The sequence below is a fragment of the Magnolia sinica genome, chromosome 4, assembly GCF_029962835.1.
Source record: "Magnolia sinica isolate HGM2019 chromosome 4, MsV1, whole genome shotgun sequence".
In the NCBI taxonomy this organism is placed as follows: Eukaryota; Viridiplantae; Streptophyta; class Magnoliopsida; order Magnoliales; family Magnoliaceae; genus Magnolia; species Magnolia sinica.
Window position 1 is genome coordinate 103835553 of NC_080576.1, and position 26149 is coordinate 103861701.

Genomic DNA, 26149 nt, shown 5'->3' on the forward strand with positions numbered 1-26149 from the left:
GACCCCAAAAGTTGGGATAAGGCTTAGATGATGTATTTTTTGCAGGTTGGTGCCCTCTTTGGCGATGGAAATGAAAAAAAAAAAAAAATTAAGTGTTTGGGGCTCCATATAGAGAAATTTGTCTCTACCGCAAATTCCAAAAAAAAAAAAAAAAACGTGACTGATTTGAATCAGTGCTACTTTCCTATTTCTCCTTCCTCTTGCCCAAAAATTATCTTATATTGCATACATATTGTAATCTGGTTTGTATATACTGTGTTTTCCAGAATGCTAACAACATTTCATGAGAGAAGGGATTTATTCATGAGTAGAATTAAGTCATGGGCACTAGTGCATCAATGCTTCCTGCAGTCCACTGCATCTAAATATGGAGTAGAGTTGACCAATAGGTAATAAGAGGAAGGAAAGTAGACTTAGATGGTTTGTTCATGTGCAACCAAGACCAAGAACTGTTTTGGTTAGGAGTTGGTTCAAGTTGAAGGCTCTAAAAGGGCAAGGGGACGGCCCAAAAGGACAAGGGTGGAGGTGGTAAGAAAAAACTTGACCTATGGTTTAACTGTGGATATAGTTCTTGATAGAGTAGATGGCGCAAAAGGATTCATGTAACCGACTCCAGTTAGTTGCGCTTAGATGATGAGATGATGATGATGATGAAAGAAAACACAACAAAGCAAGTGAAGAAAAGGCCCCACCATAGACAACACCCCAAAACAAAAGCTCAAAAAAATTAACCACAGAAGAAGGCCAAGAAAGGACCCCACCATCGCAAGAAAAGAAAGACCAACCATAACCAAACCAAACTTCTATCATTAAAATGGCCATTATTGGGAAATAGTGTTATTAAGCAATGCTCAGGCAGAGTGGGTTCAGTTTTTACAAATGAGTCTAACAGCCTAAGTGATCCAAACTGTTGATATTATTTACAGGCCCCACTGCGAATGAGTCCAGCACCAAACTTTCTCAGATGGAATAATCCTAAAATTTCCAATAGGTAGCCAACAAACAAACAGCCAAAAAGGAAAATACAGAAACAATACCAATTCAACAAATAAAAGGTTAAATAATCTATGGCTTGGATCTTCCAGCATAGGGAATTTTTTTATTCATTGGCCATCCATGGTAACTCTAAAACATTGCCTTTGCCGTCAAATTGGTGTATCAATACATGCATGCTCCAAGGCTTCCACACCTTGTAGTAGTTAAAAGAATACTATGACATCTCAAAGGTGTTAGATGTGTACCTAAAATGCCAATGATATATTCTGATGGATCTTGTTTATTTATTATCACTTAGTTGAATGAAATATACTTTTTTTCTCATCATTGATTGTGTATGGAACTATGCATAGCAAGTTACAGGGATTCCTTATGGAATCTCTCCAAGGGGAAAGAATGAAGTCGAGTGATGACCATCATGACAAGGGAGGAATTGTGGCACCTTAATTCTCAAGTATCCTAAATTCCATGACCACTCCATCGGGTTTGGGCATCCCGGGGTTAGTTTTGTGGTTATCTATGCATAGTGGACGTGGACAAACGATGAGTTGGGTTGGATTAATCTCCACCATTGGGCATCTTGTTTCCATCACCTTTCTCCACACAGAAGTATGAATGTTCACTTGTTTACGAGCACCTATGTTGAGCCTGATTAGACGTTCCAATTGGGGGATCATATCAAATCTCTTAACGGAGAGGCCCATCATGCATGGATTGGATTGACTTGATCATGTGTTAGCTTTGATTAATCCTTAGTGAGGTCAAAAGAGGACTTCTTGGTCCTAATGTTGTGGGGCTTGAGACAATTATTTGTGGTTACATTCGTTGCTTACATAGGATGTAGTGGAAGCCTTACATCCACCAACAAGGAATCCACTAGTCTTCTGGGACTTAATTATTATGGGTGGATCCTGTCAATTGGACCATTAATTGAGTATTATAAAGCTAGACAGCCCTCTTAAAAGATTTCAAAAGATTTCTTGAACTTTTTCAACCATGGGTCTTTTGTTTTCACTGCTAAAAGTGTTTTGATCAAACTATGGATATCCGACAGTTGCTCTTAGTGGTCCACCACTTGTGCAGTTGTGATTGTATGGGATTCTAGGCCAAGGATGGACACCACAGATAGTAGAAGGATTCAGGTCAATTTGGGCACATGGATGGGTAGGATTACATAATTTTGATGATGTGGGGCAACCGAAGTTTGTAGAGGTTTGGAGCACCATACTAGTGCTTCACATGAAAGTAGGAACCCCTTATAACTAGATACTACTTCCAAAGGAGAAACTAAAAAGAAATCTTGAACATCCCTACCCAAAGAGAAAAAGGAAGAAGAAAAAGAAATAGAAGAAGAAGAGAGAGGTCCTCTCCTCATCCTCCCTTCTGTCTCATTCATCCCTCGTGTAACCCATCTGGTGGACTGGGTCAAGTTCTTTCTCACATTCATAGCCCTTTAGTGTGGGTGTGAGAAGGCTTTCAAGGCATTCCTTGCCTGGAAATAGATCAAGGAGAGACCTTCTACTTTGAAGAGGCGGCATTGGGCTTCCACCCTTTCAGACAGGGCATAAATTGAAAGTATGATCTCAACCCTAGGTTCATTCCTTTTGAAAATTTTGATATCATGTAGATGCCAAGTAGATCATAATGTGATTATAATTGAAGTTTGAAAGGTTTTACGCTTCATCTTTCTAAAATTCCCAACAAAAGGTTCTCTTAGACATGACTCATGCTTCAAATATGCTAGCTCAACAACATTATACACTACTAAGATGTTGACTATGTGACGCCCCGTCACTGTGCTCACATGTGGGCGGGCATATGTGGGCAGGCGCGCATGTGGTTGGCAGGCTACTGTGTGGTTGGTAGGCTACTATGCTGGCGGGTTACTGTACACATAGTGAAAGGTGAAACCTTGTCCCACATTGGAAGCGTTGTCTGAAGTTATGATGGTTATATGTGGGATGAAGTCTTTAATAGTATAACGCGTTTTGGGGGCAACCCCGAGAACAAAACCATGAGCCCCGTGGGCAAAGCGGACAACATTATACTGTTGAGACTGGGCTGTTACAAATGGTATCAGAGCCGAGGATGGCTCTGCCCTCGGTGGGGGATCTTGTGACGCCCCGTCATGACGGTCACATGTGGGCAGGCATATGTGGGCAGGCGCGCATGTGGGGGGACCCCAGGTGGTTGGCAGACTACTGTGTGGCTGACAGGCTATTGTGCTGGCAGGCTACTATGCACACAGTGAAAGGTGGAACCTTGTCCCACATCGGAAGCATCGTCTGAAGTTGTGATGATTATACGTGGGGTGAAGTCTTTAATAGTATAACGTGTTTTGGGGGCAACCCCGAGAACTATTGAGATGTGGAGCCACATCTAGGGGCCGCTCAACCAGTCGAGTGCCTTGCTCGACCGGTCGAGTGGCCCACTCGACTACTCGAGGACTGCTCGACTCAAAGTCCAGCGAGCATCAAGTTTTGGGTTCCGAGGTGCTTGACCGGTCGAGGTCCATGCTCGACCAGTCGAGGGTCCGCTCGACCATTCGAGCAACCTGCTCGACCAGTCGAGGTACGTAGATTCGTCTCCGGATTTGATGCGGACTGCGGATTTTGGAGTCGGTTTTCGTAAGGGTGCGAAAGGGGAGTTGCCTAAACTATAAATAGGGGTTCCTAGGGCTTTTCTAGATATAATGAGAGTTATTCCAAGGTGTGGGCAAAAGGTTTTCTCTGTACTTCCAAGGGAGAGGTTAGTATATTGCCTTGTAATCTTCGTTTTTCTTCATAGTGGAAGTTTGCATTCGTGGTTTTTTACCCTTGTTGAGGTTTTTCCACATATATCTTGTCTTGTGGTTTGTTTGGATTGCTTTGATTCTTTTCTAGCTTATATTTCTTCTTGTTTATCGTTTGTGGGTGAGACCGGAGAATGGATCTCAGTTCACTGTGTTGTTGGCATGCTGCACAACAACAACAAAACCGTGAGCCCCATGGGCAAAGCGGACAATATCATGCTGTTGAGACTAGGTTGTTAGAGATTGGGCTGTATGCCCTGATGACAAACACTCCACTGGATTCTCAATATACTATGGAGAAAATCTGATTTGTTAGAGTGCCAAGAAACAAAACACAGTTTCTTAATGTAGCACAGACGCTGTTTTCATGACAGCTCCAATAACGTTGTATTGTGATATTAGTGCCATTTATCTAGCAACAAATATAGTTTCTCATGCTAGAACGAAGCATATTGAAATTGATTTTCACTACATTAGAGAATGAGTGACAAATGGAGATGTTGACATCCTATACTTGTCCAGTGCTAATCAAGTTGCCAATTATTCACGAAGGCCTTCTCGACATAAAAATTCTCTCATATGAAGCAATTTGATCAGTCCAACCCATTTCCCTGCTCTACTTTGTGAGGAAATGCTAAAGATACAACCATATCCACCAACTCATCACCTCAAGATGATGCGAAGATTTCCTCCAAATCAACTCAAGATTATGACAAAGATCTCCTAATCTAATCTTAGTGCTTGTACAAATTACAATTGTAACTCTTTCTCAATATGGTATCTGTAACCTCTACAAATACATGTACAATCAGTGTTCGACAATAAGCAAAGGAATTCGTTTCTAGTCAACTAATTCATCAACTACCTCCGCATTTCATCAAAGACATCACATTCCACAAGACAACTCAGCAGATCCCATGCAAATAAAATTCCCACATAAATGTGAATGCGTGATGGAGAAAAGTAAGTCATTTTATGAACTACCACCCATTTTTTTGGCCTAATTAGGCAGAACTACTGATGCAAGGGCATGTGATGACCTAACCATAAATGCATGTATAATCAGGTTGAAGATATTCAAATAATAAAACGAAACAATTAAATTGTTATCAAGCACGTCAATAAAGCAAATCTCAACACAGAGTTGAAATCATCCTGTCAGGATCATGCCCCTTAGCATAAAATCACATAAACAGTAAAAAGGGATGACCTAGGGATATGAGGATATCCTAGATCTAGCATAAGCCAGTCCATAGACAAGTTGGGATATGATTTTCCTGACTAGCCATCCCTCTTTTCCGTTCAAACCAAAAAGGAAATCCAGAAAGGAACGAAAGAGATGAAGAAGAGAGTTGGGTTCGAGATGAGAAGGGGGCATGAATTTTAGGGCATCAAAGAAAGGAAGAGGGTTGATACTTACCTTTTCCTGCACCTCGAAGATCTGGAAAGAAGGAAAATTGAGAACTAGGTGGAATCCTCAACACCCAAGGGTCAATCCTGAAACCCTAATATCTTGATAAAAGAAGAAGAAAACATACGAATCTCTATCCATTCAATAATATAAAATAGGGTTTCTCACAATGTATATATAAACCATGGAAAAAGTAAAAGTGCACTAGAGCCCCTAAAAACAATGAAAAATAACAAAAAAACGAAAAAGTTAAAAAAAAAAAAAAAAAAAAAGTGCACTAAATCCCCTGAAAACAAGGAAAACACCTAAACTAAAAACACCCATACGATAGGGTGTGAAATCCGCCCCATGAGCCTGCGGTCAGAGTGCAGTCATGGCATTCCTACACTGATAGCGTGTCAGAAAATGAGTCTGATTGAACTAGCATCCATCTACATCAACTCCTCCACTTCGATACTCTGTGAGCGACGCCTCCTCCTCTGGTACACTCTAAAGGGTACACCATTGATGTCCGCATCAATTCTCCCCGGGTAGAAAGAATTAGCCACTGGCAAAAGTGAACTCCTGTATCTCTCGAGCGAATCGAGGTTGATGTGCTGCAGCTCTATCTCTATGATCCAAGAGTTATCTATAATGGGCTTATTCCTCCATTTTGACTAGGAATTTCTGAAAACCCCCGGAGCGAGTGGAAACCGCCTCGGAGTCCAAAATTTCCTCTATCTCGTCTATTCGCGGTGAAGGTGGAAGATGAGGTAAGATGGGTACAGGAAGGTCAGGTTGTGGCCAAGGTCCATATATAGGGGGGGTCTCGGAAGAAGCAGGGGAACCAGTAGATAGAGGTGATGGCTCATGATAGAGAACTAGATCTTCCACATTAAATGTGGAACTGATGCCCATGGTAGCAGGGATATCCCCAACATAAGCATTAGACCCCAACCTTTTCACAATTTTATGTGGGCCTATGCTACAGGCATGAAGCTTCTTCACGGATAAAGGTGGAAAGCGATTAGACCTAATACGAACCACGATGTCATCTCCAGGTTGAAATTCCCTAAATCTCCTATGAGTGTCAGTAGAAAGTTTATAATGTTCATTACTTGAATTAATCTTCCTCCTGATCTCACTATGCAATGCATGTATATGCTGGGCAAAAGACTCTAATAACTCTGAAGGACGATGTGGGGTAGCCAGGCAGATCAAATCTATGGGAGCTCGGTGTCTAAGACCTAAAACAATTTCGAACAAGCTCATTCCTATGGACCTGTTTACTGAAGAATTATATGTGAACTCTGTTGTAGGAAGAACAATGCCCCAGGTCCTGTGGTGGTCTCTAACCAAACATCTCAACAAACTCCCTAGGCTACGGTTCACTACCTCTATTTAACCATCCGACGAGGAATGGTATGCTAATGAAAACTGGAGCCTCATACCTAAAAGATCCCAGAGTCTTCCAAAAATAACTAGTGAACCTAGTATCTCTGTCAGACACGATGGATCTAGGTACTCCATGAAGTCACACAACCTCCTAAAAGAATAACTTAGCAACGTGGGAGGCATCTGAGGTCATATAACAGGGTAGGAAATGGGTCATCTTAGAAAATCGATCAACAACCACGAGTATGAAATCGTGCTTACAAATAGTCTTGGGAAGCCCAAGCATGAAGTCCATATTGACATCTTGCCACGGAGCATGTGGAACTGGCAAAGGAGTATATAAACCTGTATTTTGTTTCCTCTGCTTCGCCATTTGACATGTCCAACACTGCGCTACAATCTTAGCCACATCTCACTGGAGATTAGGCCAATAGAAATGATCAAACACAAGGGAAATTGTTTTATCTCGACCAATGTGACCTATCATCCCTCCGGCATGTAGCTTCCAAACTAGAAAATCATAGAGGGATGTGCGTGGGATACAGAGCTTATCCCTTCTAAAAAGATATCCATCTGTAAGGATGAACTTTGCACTCCTCGAGGGCGGATTACTAGACAATGACGCATAAATGATCCCAAAATCAGGACAGTTAGAGTATTTACCCTTAAGTTGCTCAAAGCCTGTAACTTCAATACTCATGGACCGCAACATCATCACACGACGACTAAACGCATCAGTAACCTTATCCTCTTTTTCGGCCTTGCACTTAAGCACAAACGTGTACTCTTAAAGAAGTTGTGCCCACTTGGCATACCTAAGACTCAACTTCTTTTAAGAGCTCAAATATTTCAAGGCCTCATGATCAGAGAACAGGTCAAATTCTTGTGGTAATAAATAATGCCTCCAATGGCACAATGATTGCACAACCACATAGAACTCCTTATCATAAGTGGAGTAGCGTTGTTTAGCCTCATTGAGCTTATCACTAAAAAAGGCCACAGGATGTCCCTCTTGGCTTAACACTCCACCTAAGGCAATTCCCGATGCATCACATGCTACCTCAAAGACTTTGGTAAAGTCAGGTAGCCACATGACTGGCGCTTCTGTCATCTTCTTCTTAATTTCTGAGAAAGCGCGCGCCACGGCTTTAGTCCATTGAAACTCCCCATTTCATATGCAATCTATGATGGAGCCATAATCGAGTTAAATCCACAGATGAAATGCTGATAGAACGTAACTAGGCCATGAAAGCTTCACACGTAGTATATGGTATGCAACTCAGGCCAATTAACAATGGCCTTAACTTTCTCAATGTCTGCAGACATATCCTCTGACGATACAACGAACCCCAGGAAGATAACTCGGGAGATCAAGAAGGAACACTTCTTGAAGTTTGCATAGAGCTTTTCTACGTGCAAAGCGTTGCAGACCTGTCTCAAGTGCTCAATGTGCTGGCTGGGGAGCGTATTGTAGAGGAGGATATCATCGAAGTACACAACTAAAAACTTGCCCATAAAGGGTCGCACCTGGGTCATCACCCTCATAAACGTACTTGGGGCATTGGTTAACCCGAAGGGCATAACCAACCGCTCATACAGCCCGTCCTTGGCCTTGAAGGCAGTCTTCCATTCATCTCCTAGGAGAACACAAATTTGGTGATAACCACTCTTGAGATCAATTTTCGAAAAGATAGTAGAGGTGGCCATCATGTCAAGCATGTCATCAAGCCTCGGGATGGGAAACCGATACTTGACAGTGATCTTGTTTATGGCTCTACTATCAACACACATGCACCACATGCCATCTTTCTTAGGCATAGGAAGCATGAGCACGGCGCACGGGGATGGCGCAAGAGCTCAGACTCTCGCGAATGAATCCCTTTTAAAGCAATTCATCCACCTGCCTCTTCAACTCAGCATGCTCGGTGGGGTTCAATCTGTAGTGAGGGAGGTTTGGTAAGGTCGCCCCTGGGACGAGATCTATTGCATGTTGAATGTCTCGCATCGGTGGAAGCTTGTTTAGAAGGTCCTCAGGGAAGACATCCCGAAACTCCCCTAGGACTAGACAAGCCTCCTGGGGTATCCCCATAGCAATCTCGGGTGTACTCTCCCTAGTCAGTAGGTCATACACCATAGTCTCCACCTAGTCTCTCTCTCAAACTCCTTAGCATCTATGATGTGGAGAGACTTCGATTAAGGCGCCTTTTGACTCTTAGGACTGCCTAGGGACAACATCTTTCGCTCATGTGGTCAATTTGGGAGGGAGCGAGCTCAAGACAAGCTTCTTTCCTTCATGCTTAAACACACAATTATTCGTAAGCCCGAATATTGTGACATCTTTATCATAGAGCCATAGCCTTCCTAATATAAGATGACCAACGTCCATCATGACCACATCACACCACAACTTGTCCTTGATTGGTCCAAACTCAATCGGAACAAGGCATCGTTGGGTCACAGGGAGGGATGTCGCATCCACCCAAGAAACTCTGTATGGGTTGGGGTGAGGGACTGGCTTTAACCCCAGGCGACTCAAAGTAACTGGGGAAACTACATTTTCACAGCTCGCGCTGTCTATGATCACTTTGCAGCTCTTTTCTCCACACTTAGCGTAAGTGTGGAAAATGATAGTTTTGCGCCAATCCTTGCTTTCATTCATCTAGGTCAAGGCGCACCACGCCATTGCAAGTGGGATTGTCTCCACAGTATCATCCTCGGCATCACTAGCCGGTTCAAGGGAGGGGATAATGATCTCCCCATCATCCTGGTCACCATCGACTTTATTTGTCACTTCTTGTGGAGTATTCGGAAACAAAGGCAATGTGCCCACCCTTATTCGAACACTCAGCATCGATGTGACCCATGCCACCACAATGGCAACACTACCCTAGCATCGCAGGCCTAGTTCTTGGTCCAGCCATGTGGTTACTTCAATTTCTATTGACTGGTTGGGTACCAGGTTGAGCTCTGGGTTGATTTTCGACCTGGGATCTCACTCCCTGCAAAGCTATTCTAGGCATAGTAGGTCGAAAATCAATCCCCCTAACATTGGACTGGCGCACATAGTCCTCCAGTTCCTGCACCACCTGGTAAGCATGTTCTAGACTGGTGATCATGTGAAGCATGAGCTCCCGCTGAAGCTCAGGCCTGAGGCCCATACGGAAACGGGAGAGAACCACGGCACGGTCGTCATCCACATAGCACCTCATTATATATCCATCAAACTTGACGATGTATTCCATCATCGTCATGGATCCTTGGCGCAAAATGTGTCATTAATCCAACAGTCTCTGCCTGTAAGAAAGGGGAGCATATTTCTCTCGCAACAACTCTTTCATCTCAATCAAAAAGAGAATTGGACCCTTTCTAGATCGCTCGCAGCGATGCTCTACATTTCCCCAATATAGTTTTGCCTTGCCCACCAATTTCATCTTGGCAAACCCGACCCGTCGTGGGTCTAGCAGACCATGTCACTCAAAGAAGAGGTCCATGTCTGCTAACCAGTCAAAAAAACTTTGGGGTCCAATCTCCCATCAAAACTAGGAGCGTCAACCTTGATGCCCTTCATGACCCTACCGACAGGGTCCTCGTGTTCATGGTATCTCTGAGGTTGTTGAAGATGCACCCCACCATGGCCCTCCCATTGGGTGGGAAGAACAGGATCACGATTGTATGGGTGGTAATGGATATACCCTATCATGTCCGTTGCCAGGCTCAAACCATCCCTAGGCAGATTAAGGCCTACAACTTGGGACTGATCAACAACCCCAGTGTCGGGGATCGCCTAGGCACCACCTACATTGGCAGTTGGAGCACCAACCTCTAAGCGTGTAAAACTCTCCTTTAGATGCGTGAACTCACCATCCTGATGCGCAAACTGATGCACGATCTCATCCCTCAATGTTCGAAACTGTTGATCAATTCTCTTAGTTAGGCCCTCCATAGCCTTGGTAAATTGATCGGAGTCCATGGCATAATGGAGACCAAATCCATGACCTGTGCGTGTGGGCATACACCAGGAATGAAAAGTGAAGGGTCCTAGAGCTATGTGCGAAAAGTGGTAAATGATTTTGATACCAATGTAACACAACTATCTTATATGGCATAGATCTATATGGGGACTCAACAAAACCTAGGAAAAGGGCTAACTAAACTCAACAAAATATGTCACTTCGTAGAGTCAATACACAGGTCGAGTTGACCTATGTTAAAATCTAGGCTCTGATACCAAAACTGATGCAAGGACATGTGATGACCTAACCACAAATGCATGTATAATCAGGTTGAAGATATTCAAATAATAAAACGAAACAATTAAACTGTTATCAATCACGTCGATAAAGCAAATCTCAATACAGAGTTAAAATCATCCCGTCAGGATCACGCCCCTAAGCATAAAATCACGTAAACAGTAAAAAATGGAGGACATATGGATATGAGGATATCCCAGATCTAGCATAAGCCAGTCCACAATCAAGTTGGGATACGATTTTCCTAACTACTCATCCCTCTTTTCCGTTCAAACTAAAAGGGAAACCCAGAGAGGAACGAAATAGATGAAGAAGAGAGATGGGTTCGAGATGAGAAGGGAGTATGAATTTTATGGTATCAAAGAAAGGAAGACGATACCGTTGATACTTACCTTTTCCTGCACCTCGAAGATCTGGAAAGAAGGAAATTTGAAAACCGGGTGGAATCCTAAACACCCAAGGGCCAATCCTGAAACCTTAATCTCTTGATAAAAGAGGAAATAACATATGAATCTCTATTCATTCAATAATATAAAATAGGGTTTCTCACAATGTATATATAAACCATGGAAAAAGTAAAAGTGCACTAAAGCCCTTGAAAACAAGAAAAAATAAAAAAAAGACGAAAAAGTTTAAAAAAATTTAAAAATAAAAAAAATTATACTAAAGCCCCTGAAAACAAGGAAAAGAACAAAAGAAAAAAAAAAAAAAAGCCTAAAATTAAAAACACCCGTACGATAGGGTGTGAAATCCGCCCCATGGGCCTACAGGCAGAGTGCAATCATGGCGCTCCTGTGCTCATTACGTGTCAGAAAATGTGTCCGATGGACCCGGAGTCCATCCACATCAATTCCTCCACTCCAGTACTCTATTGGCGACGACTCTTCATCTAGTACACTCTAAAGGGTGCACCACTGATGTCCACATCAACTACATAAAGAATTTCTTCAAACATCAGCCCCCTAAGAAGTGGTGAACATCAAATTTTTGCCAACAACATCCAAGCCACCTTATCAATAAACAAGATATGTGAAATGAAGGATCTAACCATTCTGAAGGGTGGCCCACCTAATTAACACATCAGATCCATCAAAAGTGGTCTCCCACTTAATTTTCAATTGATAAACCCTACCTATTAAAAGTATGATCCAACAGCCTAATTCAATGAACAATACTCAGTTAATCAGAGGCTAGGATTGTCTCATCAACCTAATTCTGAGACTATTACTTAGAGATAGGAAGTTCCACGAGTTAGTTTAACTTGGGTTAATATATTACACATGTATAATATTTGAGTGCTTGCATGTCATGCGCCATACACAACCTTAGCAAGGACCACCCTTGCTCACACACAACTAGTCCATCTACTTAGAGAGTTATTAATGTTAATAATTGTTGTAAGAGAATAATTAATGTTAAATATGCTAAAAGGTTTGGCAGCTCTAGTGGGCCCCACCATAGTGTTAATATGAAATCCACCCAAACCATCAGGTGTGTCACTCCATGTTAGACCTGGGGCCCGAAAATCAACGCCATATGTGGTTCAGGTGGACCACACAATTGGAAACAATACACTGGGAAAAGCTCATCCTCCCAACTATTTCCCTTGACATGGCCCACCTGAATCACGTATGAGCTGGATTTTTGGGCCGCATGCCTAGATTTTGGTGTGGCATCTTATGATTGAGTGGATTTTACATAGCCATCACAGTGGCCCCTATAAAAATCAGGGGTGGATGTCTCTCTCCCAACTATTTCCCTTGGTGTGCCCCACCTGAATCATTGATCAACTTGATTTTCTGGTCATGGGCCCAGCACGAGATTACACATCTAATGGTCAGAGTGGATCTCACATGCAAATCACTATGGGCCCAATAAAAATCATAGGCGGGCTTCTATCTTGCACTAGTTCCAAGAATACAATGATATATTCGGAAAGAAATCGGATTGTGTAGTGTAAAACATAGCACCGACCTTGGTACTATATATACATGGTAGATCTCTGTGGGCCCCACCATGATGTATGTGTTTTATCCACGATGTTCATCCATTTTTCCAGATCATTTTAGGGCATAAGCCAAAACATGAGGCATATCCAAAGCTCAACTAGGCCACACCACAAGAAACAACGTTGAACACCTACCATTGAAAACTTCATAGGGGCAATCAAGCTTATATTTGTGTTTTCCCTTCATTCAGGTCTACATGACCTTATGAACAAGGTTGAATAGCAAATAAACATCGTGGTGGCCCCAGAAAGGCTTCAATGATGGGCGTCATTGTCCATGGCTTCCTATGGTGTGGTCCACTTGAGCTTTGGATCAGCCTCATTTTTGGGCTCATTTCCTAAAATGATCTGGCAAAATGGATGGACAATGTGGATAAAACACATACTTGATTCAGGTGAAACATTGCGCAAATGGCGAAACACAAGTGTGGTCCACTTAATGAGTGGATTCTGTGTATGCATTTTCTAAAAGATGGTGCTCGTGATGTGGCCAACCTATTCAGTAGGTTGGATGTCACGTACACATGGAAGGTTGGAAGTTAGTACTAGTTGGACCTCAACCTATAGTCCAACCCATTGGATGAAGACTTTGTTTTTTTTTTTTTTTTTTTTTTTTTAAAGAATTTTACATATGTTGTCCTTCATTTTTTAATTTTACAGGAGCTGCCTTTGATTTTTTATGGGGCCTAAAGTGATGTGTATATGAGATCTAATCCATCCATTGATGTGTAATCCTATGGTATACCTAGAGCCAAAAAAGTAGGCAGACCCGTGACTCAGGTGGGCCAAACCAAGAGAAACAATTGGGAAAAAGTGTCCACCTTTGATTTTTACTAGTGCACCTTGATGATTATATGCAATCCACTCCAACTACTAGCTGTCACACTAAAATTTAGGATTGGAGACCAAAAATCAAGCCCATACTTGATTCAGGTGAGTCACACCAAGGGAAACAATTTGGATGGTGAGTTGTCCCATACACTGTTTTCAATCATATGGTCCATCTAAACCACGGATGGGATTGATTTCTAGGCCCTGGGTCTAACATGGGGTGACGCACCTTATGGTTAGCATGGATTTCACATTAACACCAACTCAGCCGCTGGTCCCTTTTCCATAGCGACTTGAAATAACTACTTGCACATTTATCAACATTAATTACTCTCCAAATTATTAATTACACTTTAAATCAAGATAACTAGTTGGATCTACAAATAGTCTTGTGTGAGCATGTGTGTGTGTGTGTGTGTTTGTGTATGTATATGTGTGTGTGTGTGTATCTATACGTACATGCGTGCGCGCGCGCACACACATACACGCACGCACGTGTATATGTGTGTGTGTTTGTGTGTGTGTGTGTATCTATACGTATATGCGCACGCACGCACACACACACATGTATATGTATATCTATATGTATATGTACACACACGCACGCACACCTCTTTATACAAACATGAATCTTTTAAAAGCGCTTCAGCCCTAGGGAATAAGTTAACAGGGTGCACCATCACTATGATAAGTGGCACCAGTCTCCAAGTGCCAACAGCACCATAGTGCCGAAGCTACCTCAACTCAAAGATGCAGCAAACCATGCTCTATGAATCTGGCTCATAATGGCTCCACACCTCTCAGCCATGGCGCTAGCGTGCCAATCGCCAGGCCTAGCACCAGCAACATGTTGGCGCCTGACAGAAATCAGTTCAAGCGAGACGCATTTCGTCGCCAGCTCTTGTCCAATCCAGAGATCTGTATCTAACAACTAATAAATAAGCACCACATGTCCCCTCTGTCCAATAGGAATGCGCGACATCAGTAAGAAACTCTTTTGGACAGCAAATTAGAAATACTAGTTGTCAAAGGTCTATAAATACCCCTACAGTCCTCCACTCCAAGGAGAATGAGCATTCATTCAATTTGGTATGATTTGGGACAGAGACTCACATCCAGGAATTTTGGTACAAATCTCTCTCCTTCCATAGGTAAGCCTAGCTTAGCCAAGTTTGCATTATCCCATCATGGGGTCATTAGGTGCCAACCTCTACCCAACTTAACACAGATTTCACCATGTGCTAGTAGGCATCAAGGTTCTAACATCTTCCCATTCAATACAAGTAGCTCCACACATGCAACGAGGCATCAAGGGTCATTCCCTTTGTCACCATAAGGCACTAGCCTTTGTTCATCCAGAACTAGTAGCAACATGCACTACAAGGCACAAAAGGTCATCCATCTTCCTAACTCACAAAGTATAGAGGTGCTAGTCTCTAGGTATTAAGGACTGGTGCCATATACCATTGCCATTGAGAGTCATCTCTTTGCCCTCACCAACAAGGTATAGAGGCACCAATCTCTACCTAATTAAAAAAAAGTGGCGCCATGCGCTACTAGACAATGAGACTTGTGCCTCAACCTATTCAAAGACCAGCATCGCCATGAACTAACAGGCATTGAGATGTCTTACCTTTGCCTGCTCAAAGACGGTAGTGCCACACTTTGCGCCACTGCCCACCCGGAAAACATGTAGCACCATGCACTACTAGGTATTGAGGCTTGTTCCTCTGCCATTGGCAAAGACCTGTGGTCCAAAGCCATAGGAAAATCCACAATGGCGCTACACTATTCTACCCCTCTAAGAATAGTGCAAACTACATCAATCCCCTCTAAGCACAGTTTAAACACCAGTTGCATCTTTAGGGTAGCACTCCAGCGTTGTACCCCATAATAAGTGATGCTCCATGCATTATGAGGTCATTAGCGCCAGGCGCCACACCAACTTCGCCTCTCTACGGGTCAATGGCACCAGACACTACACCAGATTTGACATCCATATGAACCGTTCATCCAGAAGTTGTAACACTCTTTCTTTAGTCACAACGGGCTACTCTGCCAGTGCCACACTTAAAAGGCAATGCTCCATGCATTGCCAATGTCAATGGCACTAGGCACCATACTAGCTTTTGTGCTCATGCCAGATTCCTCTCTAGTTTCAACCAAACTCAACTGTCGATGCTATAGCTAAAGAGACATTCACTCTCAATGCCTCGTAGCTACAAAGGACTTACACTTTGTGGATAACAACCATCTTAAATTTCGTGGCTACATGGATGATTTCAACACACTATGCTAATTGGACTATCTTGACGCCCAATGGCAAATGACAAGCCTAATGCCCAATAGCTAATAAGCCTCCTTGAAGCCCAAATGGCTACAGAGATGACTTTCAACTGCTGCACTACTGCAGCTATAGATTCATCATCAACACTCTTCAACACACTACATAGTAAATTGCACGTGCATTGATCATATATTAGGTTTTCCCTTCTAATTAAGGATTTTCTCTTAAAGACTAATTAAAGGCTTGTGATATTTCATAGCTTGAAATGTATCTTTTACAATTAACGAAACGCCCAGAAAGGGAAATTTGGTTGCAAATTTGTCTACATTTATTCAAAACCAAAGCCAGAAAACATATCGCAGATTCATAAAATAAAATTTAAATTTAAATAAATAAATAAATAACTCTCTATCTCGCAACTTCACCAGTGTTGTCATTGACAGCAACAATGGCAGCTCTCCTTGTAGTATCAGCCGGCAGCAACTGGTGTCTCTCTCTCTCTCTCTCTCTCTCTCTCTCTCTCTCTCTCTCTCTCTCTCAAACGTTAGGTTACATCAATTCCGTTCATTATATCTTTGATTTTTGAACATTGGTTTCCATCATAGAATTTTATTTTCATTTAGGATTTCCTAATTTCTTCATGTCTTTATTAAATGATGTTATAATCAACAACCCAAATCACCCAATTTGAAATTTTTGAACGAATTGCCCAATTCAGTAAACCATAATTAGTTTGGGACTTTTCATCTGTAGCCCAAATCACCCAACTTGGTATTTTAAATCACTGACCCAATTTAGCAAACCCTTATTTGGGGATTTTAACTCAATGGCTCGATTCAGCAAAATCTAATCTATTTGGCGATGATGCAGGGGCTGTCAAATGACATGGAGGGTTCGTATGTGCTTGAGAGAGGAGGGTTCATGAAAGAGGGAGAAAATGATTTGAGAGAGAGAGAGAGGCGTAAGGGCAGTCTTTACATTTTGATACTCGACTGTGTATGACACTCGATACACAGACACTCAGATATCATATACATGTAATATGTTAACTCAAGCTGAACCAACTAACTCATGGGAGCCACTATCGTAAGACAATCCAAAATTAAGTTGATGACACAATCTTATCCTCCAATTCATGGGCAATTGTTTATTTAAAAAAGGATCGCTCATACTTTTAATGGGTAGGGCTGATTGGACAAAAATCAGGTGGGTGCCCACTTTTGATAGAACTAATTTGTTAATCAGATGGACCACCCTTCAAAATAATTAGATCCTTTGTCTCACCTCACTAATTTATTAATAATGTGGGCCGAATTTTATCTGGAAAAATTGAATGGCAACCACTTCCTAGGGATATTTTCAATATGTTTAGAAAAGGCTAATAGTCATGAGTTGAAATTGATGGGGAGACCCCTCAAAATGTGGGTGTTGACATCTAAAGAACTTTTTTTTAGGGTGGTTAGGTCTAAGGAGGCTAAAAAAAGGGTGGCAATTCATAAAATTCCAGAGAGCAAGAGAGAGAGGGGGAGGGAGGGAGGGAGGGAGGAAGGGAGGGAGGGAGAGAGAGAGAGAGAGAGAGAGAGAGAGAGAGAGAGAGAGAGAGAGAGAGAAGCAAGAGTGATCTGGTTATTTAATAAAGAGCCGGGGTATTACTCAACAAATCAGCACGGTGTTTTGCACGCCATTTACTTGAGACGTTTATTTGCATGCCATTTACATATGTAAATCCTATTTGATTTGGTAAATCAGATTTAGGCACTTTTTTTGCACCAACTTTCCTATGTAATAGTTTTCTCACTTACCTTTATAAATGTAAAACAGAAAAAATAAAATAAAATCATACCTTCCCCAGTAAGTTGGGGTGGCAATGGGTCAAACTAGGGCTGGGCTATGATTAGCCTTGGTCTAGCTTTAGACCTAAACCCTGGCCCTAATAGACTAAAGAGGCCCCAACCCCGGTCCAACCCTAGAGCTTTACGCCCTAGCCTTGACGAGCTAAAATGGCTCTAGCCCAGCCCAGCCCTAGATCCCTTAGCTCTAGCCCTAATGGGCTAAAGAGGCCTTGACCCTTGATGGCCAGGCTGGGCTAGGGCAAACGGGGTTGGGATGGATCAAGGCGGGCCCTATAAGTTAAAATGAAAGTTACAGGGGGGAAAAAACTAAGGCATAGAGAATGAAAAAAAGGAGGAGGCAAATAGAATGAAAAAAAAAAGAGGAGGTTTTGATGCATAACACCCTCTATTTAGGCCCAAAGAGAAACAACATCCTCCCTTCGTTTTCCCGAGTAATAACACCTTCCGTTTTTCAAATGTAAAAAACCATCCTACTATTATTTTTTTTCAATGGAAAAACTAACCATGCAAGGTTGGCAGTTTCTTTTTTTTTTAATGACAATATTAGCCTTCTACCAAATCCTCAAAACTCCAACCTAACCTTAAAGCCTAACCCTTCCCTCCCAACTTAAGGGTAAAAGGGTCTTTTTCCATGGTTAACAGTCAACAAAAACAACTATGACATGGTTCTATCACATTTTGCCAATGGATATTAATCACCGGATGGTTTTGGATTGAGAATAGAAGATAAAAGGAGTTATTTGAGGAAAGGCGTAAGGAAGGCGGTATTTGTCTTTGGGCTGAAAGAGAGGGTTCTCTATGCCAAAACCTGAAAAACAAAATCATAAACATAATCTTATAAAATAATAAACAGAATATAAGTGCTCATGTATCAGTTATCGCACTCTGCAAAGAATTAATACTAGTATATACACTACGGTGCGTTAATGAATCATTGCCACCCCAATGATTAACGGTAGCAATGGGCCAAGCTAGGGCCATGCCGAGATTGGGCCATGGCCAACTTTAGAGCCCTATGCCTAGCCTAATAGGATAAAAAGACCCTGGCCCTGGTCCAACCCTAGAGCCATAAGCCTTGACCCAATGGGTGAAAGAGGCCTTCGGGCCTGGTCCAACCCTAATGGGCTAAAGAGGCTATGCCCTTGAGGGCCGAGTTGGGCTCCGGCTGACAAGGTTGGGCCAGATTTTATATATATATATATATATATATAGGCAGATCCCATAGATAAACAACATCCCCCTTTATGCATTTTCCCAAGTGACACCTTTCATTTTTCAAAGATAGCCAAAAAACACCCTACTCTTAATTTTTTCAATGGAAAAACAAATGATGATTAGGTCAGCAATTTTTTTAATAAATGACAACATTACTGCCCTACCAAATCCCAAAATTCTAAACCTAACCTTAACATCTCTTCTCTGAAACCCCAAGCCTAACCCTGCCCTCTCCCAACTTAAGGGTAAAAAGGTATTTTTCTGTGGTCAACAATCAACTAAAGGAACTATTACATAGTTCTGTCAAGCTTTGCCAATGGTTATATAATCATAGGGTGGTTATTTGGGCCAAAAGTGAAGGGTGTTGTATGTCAAAAACCAAAAAAACAAAATCATAAACAAATCTTATTAAAATCATAAATAGAATCTAAGTAATGTATATGTGCCTGTTTACCAGCTAGCACACTTTGCAAAGTGTCAAACCAGTCTCTACAAGACAGCACATTCATGAATGATAACCTACTATATACACTAGGGCCTAAGGGCCGGGTCGGGCCTATATTTTTTTTGCATGGCCCGGTATTCAGGCAGCCCAACCCATTCTCATGCTTACCAATGACAAAACACTTTACTATGTAAATTGCCCCATTTGATTTTACCACCTCAATATAGATTGTCCATTCCCCATACATCTATCAAATGATATAATCATCTGATCAAGTGACTTACGAGGGATGGGCAATCAAAGGTAGACCCACATTATGGATGGTCCATGTAAATGTTTAGACCTCTCTAACCACCTTATTATGGACCATACATTTCCCAAACCACTAATCAGAGGGTTTTATCACCCGATCAAAGTGATTTGAGAGGGATGGGCAATCAAAGATCAGCCCCACATGATGGATGATCCACATCAATGCTTAGACCTCTCTAGTCACCTCAATATGGATTTTCCAAATAGCCCTCTATTATGGCACATACATAAACAACATCCTCCTTTGTGCATTTTCCCAAGTGACACCTTTCATTTTTCAAAGATAGCAAAAAAACACCCTACTCTTAATTTTTTCAATGGAAAAACTAATGATGATTAGATCAGCAAATTTTTTAATAAATGACAACATTACTGCCCTACCAAATCCCAAAATTCTAAACCTAACCTCAACATCTCTTCTCTGAAACCCCAAGCCTAACCCTGCCCTCTCCCAACTTAAGGGTAAAAAGGTATCTTTCTGTGGTCAACAATCAACTAAAACGACTATTACATAGTTCTGTCAAGCTTTGCCAATGGTTCTATAATCATAGGGTGGTTCTTTGGGCCAAAAGTGAAGGGTGTTGTATGTCAAAACCCAAAAAAACAAAATCATAAACAGATCTTATTAAAATCATAAATAGAATCTAAGTAATGTATATGTGCCTGTTTACCAACTAGCACACTTTGCAGAGTATCAAACTAGTCTCTACAATACAGCGCATTCATGAATCATAACCTACTATATACACTAGGGCCTAAGGGGCCGGGTCGGGCCTATATTTTTTTGCATGGCGCGGTATTTGGGCAGCCCAACCCATTCTCATGCTTACCAATGACGAAACACTTTACTATGTAAATTGTCCCATTTGATTTTACCACCTCAATATAGACTGTCCATTCCCCAAACATCTATCAAAGATGATCAAGTGACTTACGAGGGATGGGCAATCAAAGGTAGACTCACATTATGGGTGGTCCGCGTAAATGTTTAGACCTCTCTAACCACCTTATTATGGACCATACATTTCCCAAACCACTAATCGGATGGTTTTATCATACGATCAAAGTGACTTGAGAGGGATGGGCAATCAAAGATCAGCCCCACATGATGGATGATCCAAATCAATGCTCAGACCTCTCTAGTCACCTCAATATGGATTTTCCAAATAGCCCTCTATTATGGCCCATAGATACACAACATCCTCCTTTATGCATTTTCCCAAGTGACACCTTTCATTTTTCAAAGATAGCCAAAAAACACCCTACTCTTAATTTTTTCAATGGAAAAAACTAATGGTGATTAGGTCAGTAATTTTTTTAATAAATGACAATGTTACTGCCCTACCAAATCCCAAAATTCTAAACCTAACCTTAACATCTCTTCTCTGAAACCCCAAGCCTAACCCTGCCCTCTCCCAACTTAAGGGTAAAGAGGTATTTTTCTGTGGTGAACAATCAACTAAAACAACTATTACATAGTTCTTTCAGGGTGGTTGTTTGGGCCAAAGTGAAGGGTGTTGTATGTCAAAACCCAAAAAAACAAAATCATAAACAAATCTTATTAAAATCATAAATAGAATCTAAGTAATGTATATGTGCCTGTTTACCAGCTAGCACACTTTGCAGAGTATCAAACTAGTCTCTACAATACAGCACATTCATGAATCATAAGATTCATAACCTACTATATACACTAGGGCCTAGGGGCCGGGTCGGGCCCATATCTTTTTTGCATGGCCCGGTATTCGGGCAGCCCAACCCATTCTCATGCTTACCAATGACGAAACACTTTACTATGTAAATTGCCCCATTTGATTTTACCACCTCAATATAGACTGTCCATTCCCCAAACATCTACCAGAGATGATCAAGTGACTTATGAGGGATGGGCAATCAAAGGTAGACCCACATTATGGATGGTCCATGTAAATGTTTAGACCTCTCTAACCACCTTATTATGGACCATACATTTCCCAAACCACTAATAGGATGGTTTTATCATCCGATCAAAACGATTTGAGAGGGATGGGCAATCAAAGATCAGCCCCACATGATGGATGATCCACATCAATGCTTAGACCTCTCTAGTCACCTCAATATGGATTTTCCATTTACGATACCACTAGTCTAATGGTTAGGCTCATCCCATCAAAGCGAATTGAGAGGAATGTGCATCAAAGTGGGGCCCACATGTAATGCAGGTACATTTTCACATCAGTAATCTGATGGCTAGACCCATCAGATCGAAGTGATTTTGAGAGGGCAAGGCATTAGGGTGGGTCCCACGTGATGGACGTTCCACGTCAAGGATTAGATCTTTTCTATTGTAATCAATATGACTCGTCTATTCCATATCCGTTGATCGGATGATATGGCCCAGCCTCTTTCCAGTTTACATAGAGTCCTGTTATGATTCTGAGGCGTGGGACCCACATTCTAATAATAGAACCCATTGGCTTGAGAGCACAACCTTCCAACTTGAATCAAATCAAATACGAAAAAGGAAGACGATCATCTATTCAACGTCATATAAACTAAGCAAAGATTGCTTAGAAAAGAAAGAGAGATTTTACCGATGTAATTTCGTCTCAATTTTTCTATCTGATCCTTGTTTCTCTCTCTGTTCTCCCGTTGTTTCGTGTCTGAAATAGACAGGCTCGTTTTGAATAAGATGAATGGCATAATTGTAATATCGAAAGAAGTTGAGGGTTACGATTTTTTTGTGTGGACAGCTAACCTGCGCACGGAGAGACGGTTACGCCGAATACCTGCGATGGGAAGTTCTTGCGCTCAAAATCTTGGAAGCGGATTGGCTGGTGTACCACGTGTGGGTACGTGTCGTGGGACGAGGATTTACTGCGAAAGCCTTTCGCAGGTAGTTCCCGCGCTGAAAACGTAGGTGGGGCCATGATGATGTTTGTGAGACATCCACCCGTCCATCCGTTTTGTGGGATCATTTTAGTATTAGAGTTTAAAAGTGAGCAGGATAAAAGACTCAATTGGACCGCACCAGAGGAAAAGGAGGGTAGGGAAATTCATACCGTTGAAACCTCTCTAAGGTTGAAAGTGATGTTTACATGCCATCCATACCGTTAATAACGTCATTCCTGTTGGGATGAACTGAAACAACAAGTATTATCCTGATTCAAAACTTCTGCGGCCCCACTAATATTTTAACTGTGGACGTTCAATTATCACCTTTTCAGCCCACTTTAGTATTTGATCTGGCTCATTTTCTTATCTATGTCCTAAAATGAGCTCACGAAACAGATGGGCGGGTGGATGTCTCACAAAATCACGGTGGGCCCCACATAAGTTCCCAGTTCAGGGACTTAGTGCGAAAGGCTTTCTCAGGAAATCCGCGTCCCGTGTACGTGCGAGGACGAGGGCAGAGGCTCCTCGAGCTGCTAGTTGTACGAACGGTTCAGAGGATATCATAGTTACATTGGCTACAAAATGATGTATCTATAATATCCACACCGTTCATCCATTTTTTGAGATATTTTAGAGCATGAATCAAAAACTGAATCATATCCAAATCTCAACTGGACCACACACATATAGCAGCGGGATACTGATTTTCATCATTAAAACATTCGTGGGGCCCGCATAACAGATATTTTCCATCCGATCTGTTCTTAAGATCACAAAAACAGAATGAATAGGAAAAGCAAATATCATATTGATCCAAAACTTCTGTAACCCCAAAAGGGTTTCAATGGTATACGTTCAATCCCGCACTGCTTTATGCAGTGTGGTCCACTTGATCTTTAGATATATATTATTTTTTGGCTCAAGCCTTAAGATGTGATCGCCAAATCAATGGATGGTTTGGATATAATACATGCCTCATGATAGGACCCACAGAATTTGCCGACGTCAACTCATCAGGTGTATCACAGGTGTGTGGTACACCAACAAATCCTCACCCCCCGCCATTAGCCCGGTGGCTGGTGGTCGGTGCTTTGCGGGCCCCAATATAAACTATGTCTTTCATCCATGCCGTTCATTTTAGGTCTTGATCTCATAAATGAGAGGGATATAAATCTCAGGTGGACCACATCACATGAAAGTAATAGTGATTGGATATTCACCATTAAAATCCTCCTAGGGCCCATTGTACTGTTTATTTGACATCCAATCTGTTGATTATGTCATACGAACCTAGATGAAGGGAAAAAAAACAAAGATCTGCTCCATCCAAAACTTTTATGGTCCTAAAAAGTTTTTAATAGTCAACGTTCAATCAACACTGTTTCCTGTAATGTGGTCCACTTTAGATTGGGATATACCTCATTTTTGGGCTCTTGTCATAAAATGATTTAGAAAAATAGAAGAATGGCATTGATGAAACACATACATCATAGTGAGGCCCATAGATCACCCACTGGCCATTGGCTGGTGGCAGGGGAGTAGCCGGTCATTTCCATGGCAGGGGAGTAGCCAATGGAAACGGATTGGGTACTCCCCCTGCCACCAGCCCCCTGGCTGGTGGTCAGTGCTTTGTGGGGCCTACTATGATGCATGTGTTTCATCTATTCCGTTCATCCATTTTTACCGATTATTTTATATCTTGATTCTAAAAATGAGAGGGATATAAGACCACTATACTATTTTTTTGACATCCAATCTGTTGATTAGGTCATAAAGGCCCAGATGAAGAGAAAAAATAAAGACCAGATTGATCCAAAACTTTTATGGCACCCAAAATGTTTTTTATGGTCAACCCTCGTTCAAAACTGTTTCCTATAATGTGGTCCACTTGAGATTTGGATATACCTCATTTTTAGACTCATACTGTAAAATAATCTGTAAAAATAGATGGATGGCATCGATGAAACGGATACATCACTATAGGGCCCAAATAGCAACGACCACCAGCCATTGGTTGGTGTCAGGGGAGTAGCCAATCCGTTTCTGTTTGCACCCTTACAATTGTGAGAAGTCAACTATCTCCACGTGAAATGGATTGGCTACCCTCCTGCCACCAGCCAAGGGCTGGTGGTCGGTGCTCTGTGGGCCCTATCATGATGTATGTGTTTCATCCATGCCATTTATCTATTTTTTTCAGATCATTTTATAGCATGGGACAAAAAATAAGCTATATCCCAATCTCACGTGGGCCACATTACAGTAAACAGTTTTAAATGAGCATCGACCATTAAAAACCTTTTGTGAGCTGTAAAAGTTTTGGATCAAGCTTATTTTTCTTGTTTCCCTTCATCTTGCCTGTATGACCTAATTAACGTATTGGATGTCAAATAAAAAGTACAGTGGGCCTCAGGAGGATTTTAATGGTGGATATCCAATCACTATTATTTTCTTGTGGTATGGTCCACATGAAATTTATATCCCTCTCATTCTTTATCAAGCACTAAAATGATCTATAAAATTGCATGAACGGAATGGATGAAACATATACATCATTGTGGGGCCCACAGAGCACCGACATGGGAGTAGCCAATCCGTTTCCTCCTCACAGGGGACGCGGATTATCTACTTAGGACGCGGATTTCCTGCGAAAGCCTTTCGCACGAAGTTCCTACGCAAAGATTCTGGATGGGGCCCACTGTGATGTTTGTTAGAAATCCAACCCGTCCATCCGTTTTTTGAACTCATTTTAGGACAGGAGACCAAAAACTATTAGGATCCAAAACTCAAGTGAGCCATACTAGATGAAACAGTGGGGAAAGGAATTCCTACCGTTGAAACCTTCCCAGGATCTACCTTGATGTTTATATTCCATCCAAACCGTTTATAAGGTCATTTTCACTAAGATGAAGTGAAAAGACCAAGAAATTAAACCGATACAAAACTTTTGTGGCCATATAAATGTTTCAACAGTGGTCACTAAATCCCCACTGTTTCCTCTCGTGTAGCCCACTTGAGTGTTTGATCCTCCTCGTTTTTGGTGGCATATCCTAAAATGAACTCCAAAAATGGATGGACAGAGTGGCTTTCTCACAAATATCGTAGTGGACCCCACACAGAATCTTGCGCAGGAACTTCGTGCGAAAGGCTTTCGCAGGAAATCCGCGTCCAAACTTTTGTGGCCATATAAATGTTTCAACAATGGTCACTAAATCCCCACTGTTTCCTCTCGTGTAGCCCACTTGAGTGTTTGATCCTCCTCGTTTTTGGTGGCATATCCTAAAATGAACTCCAAAAACGGATGGACGGAGTGGCTTTCTCACAAACATCGTAGTGGACCCCACACAGAATCTTGTGCAGGAACTTCGTGCGAAAGGCTTTCGCAGGAAATCCGCGTCCATCTACTTACAGGTTGAGTAGCGAGAGCTACTGAAGTGACGTCACCAAGCTTTGTGGACCCACCATTACGTATGTTCTGTATTTACACCGTTCATACATTCAGAGA

General features: G+C 41.9%; 1 protein-coding gene across 2 annotated transcripts in view; it reads right to left on the reverse strand.

Moving 5' to 3' along the window:
- The window catches only part of LOC131243591 (peroxisomal membrane protein PEX14-like), an 83227-nt gene extending 60806 nt beyond the window's left edge, over nt 1-22421 (reverse strand). Inside the window, exon 1 of one of the 2 annotated variants that reach the window (XM_058243055.1) lies at nt 22347-22421. The gene's annotated coding sequence lies outside the window, so the exon portion shown is untranslated. The remainder of the gene's footprint in view (nt 1-22346) is intronic. The other variant, XM_058243056.1, reaches the window with a different exon arrangement.
- Between the last annotated feature and the right edge of the window lie 3728 nt (nt 22422-26149).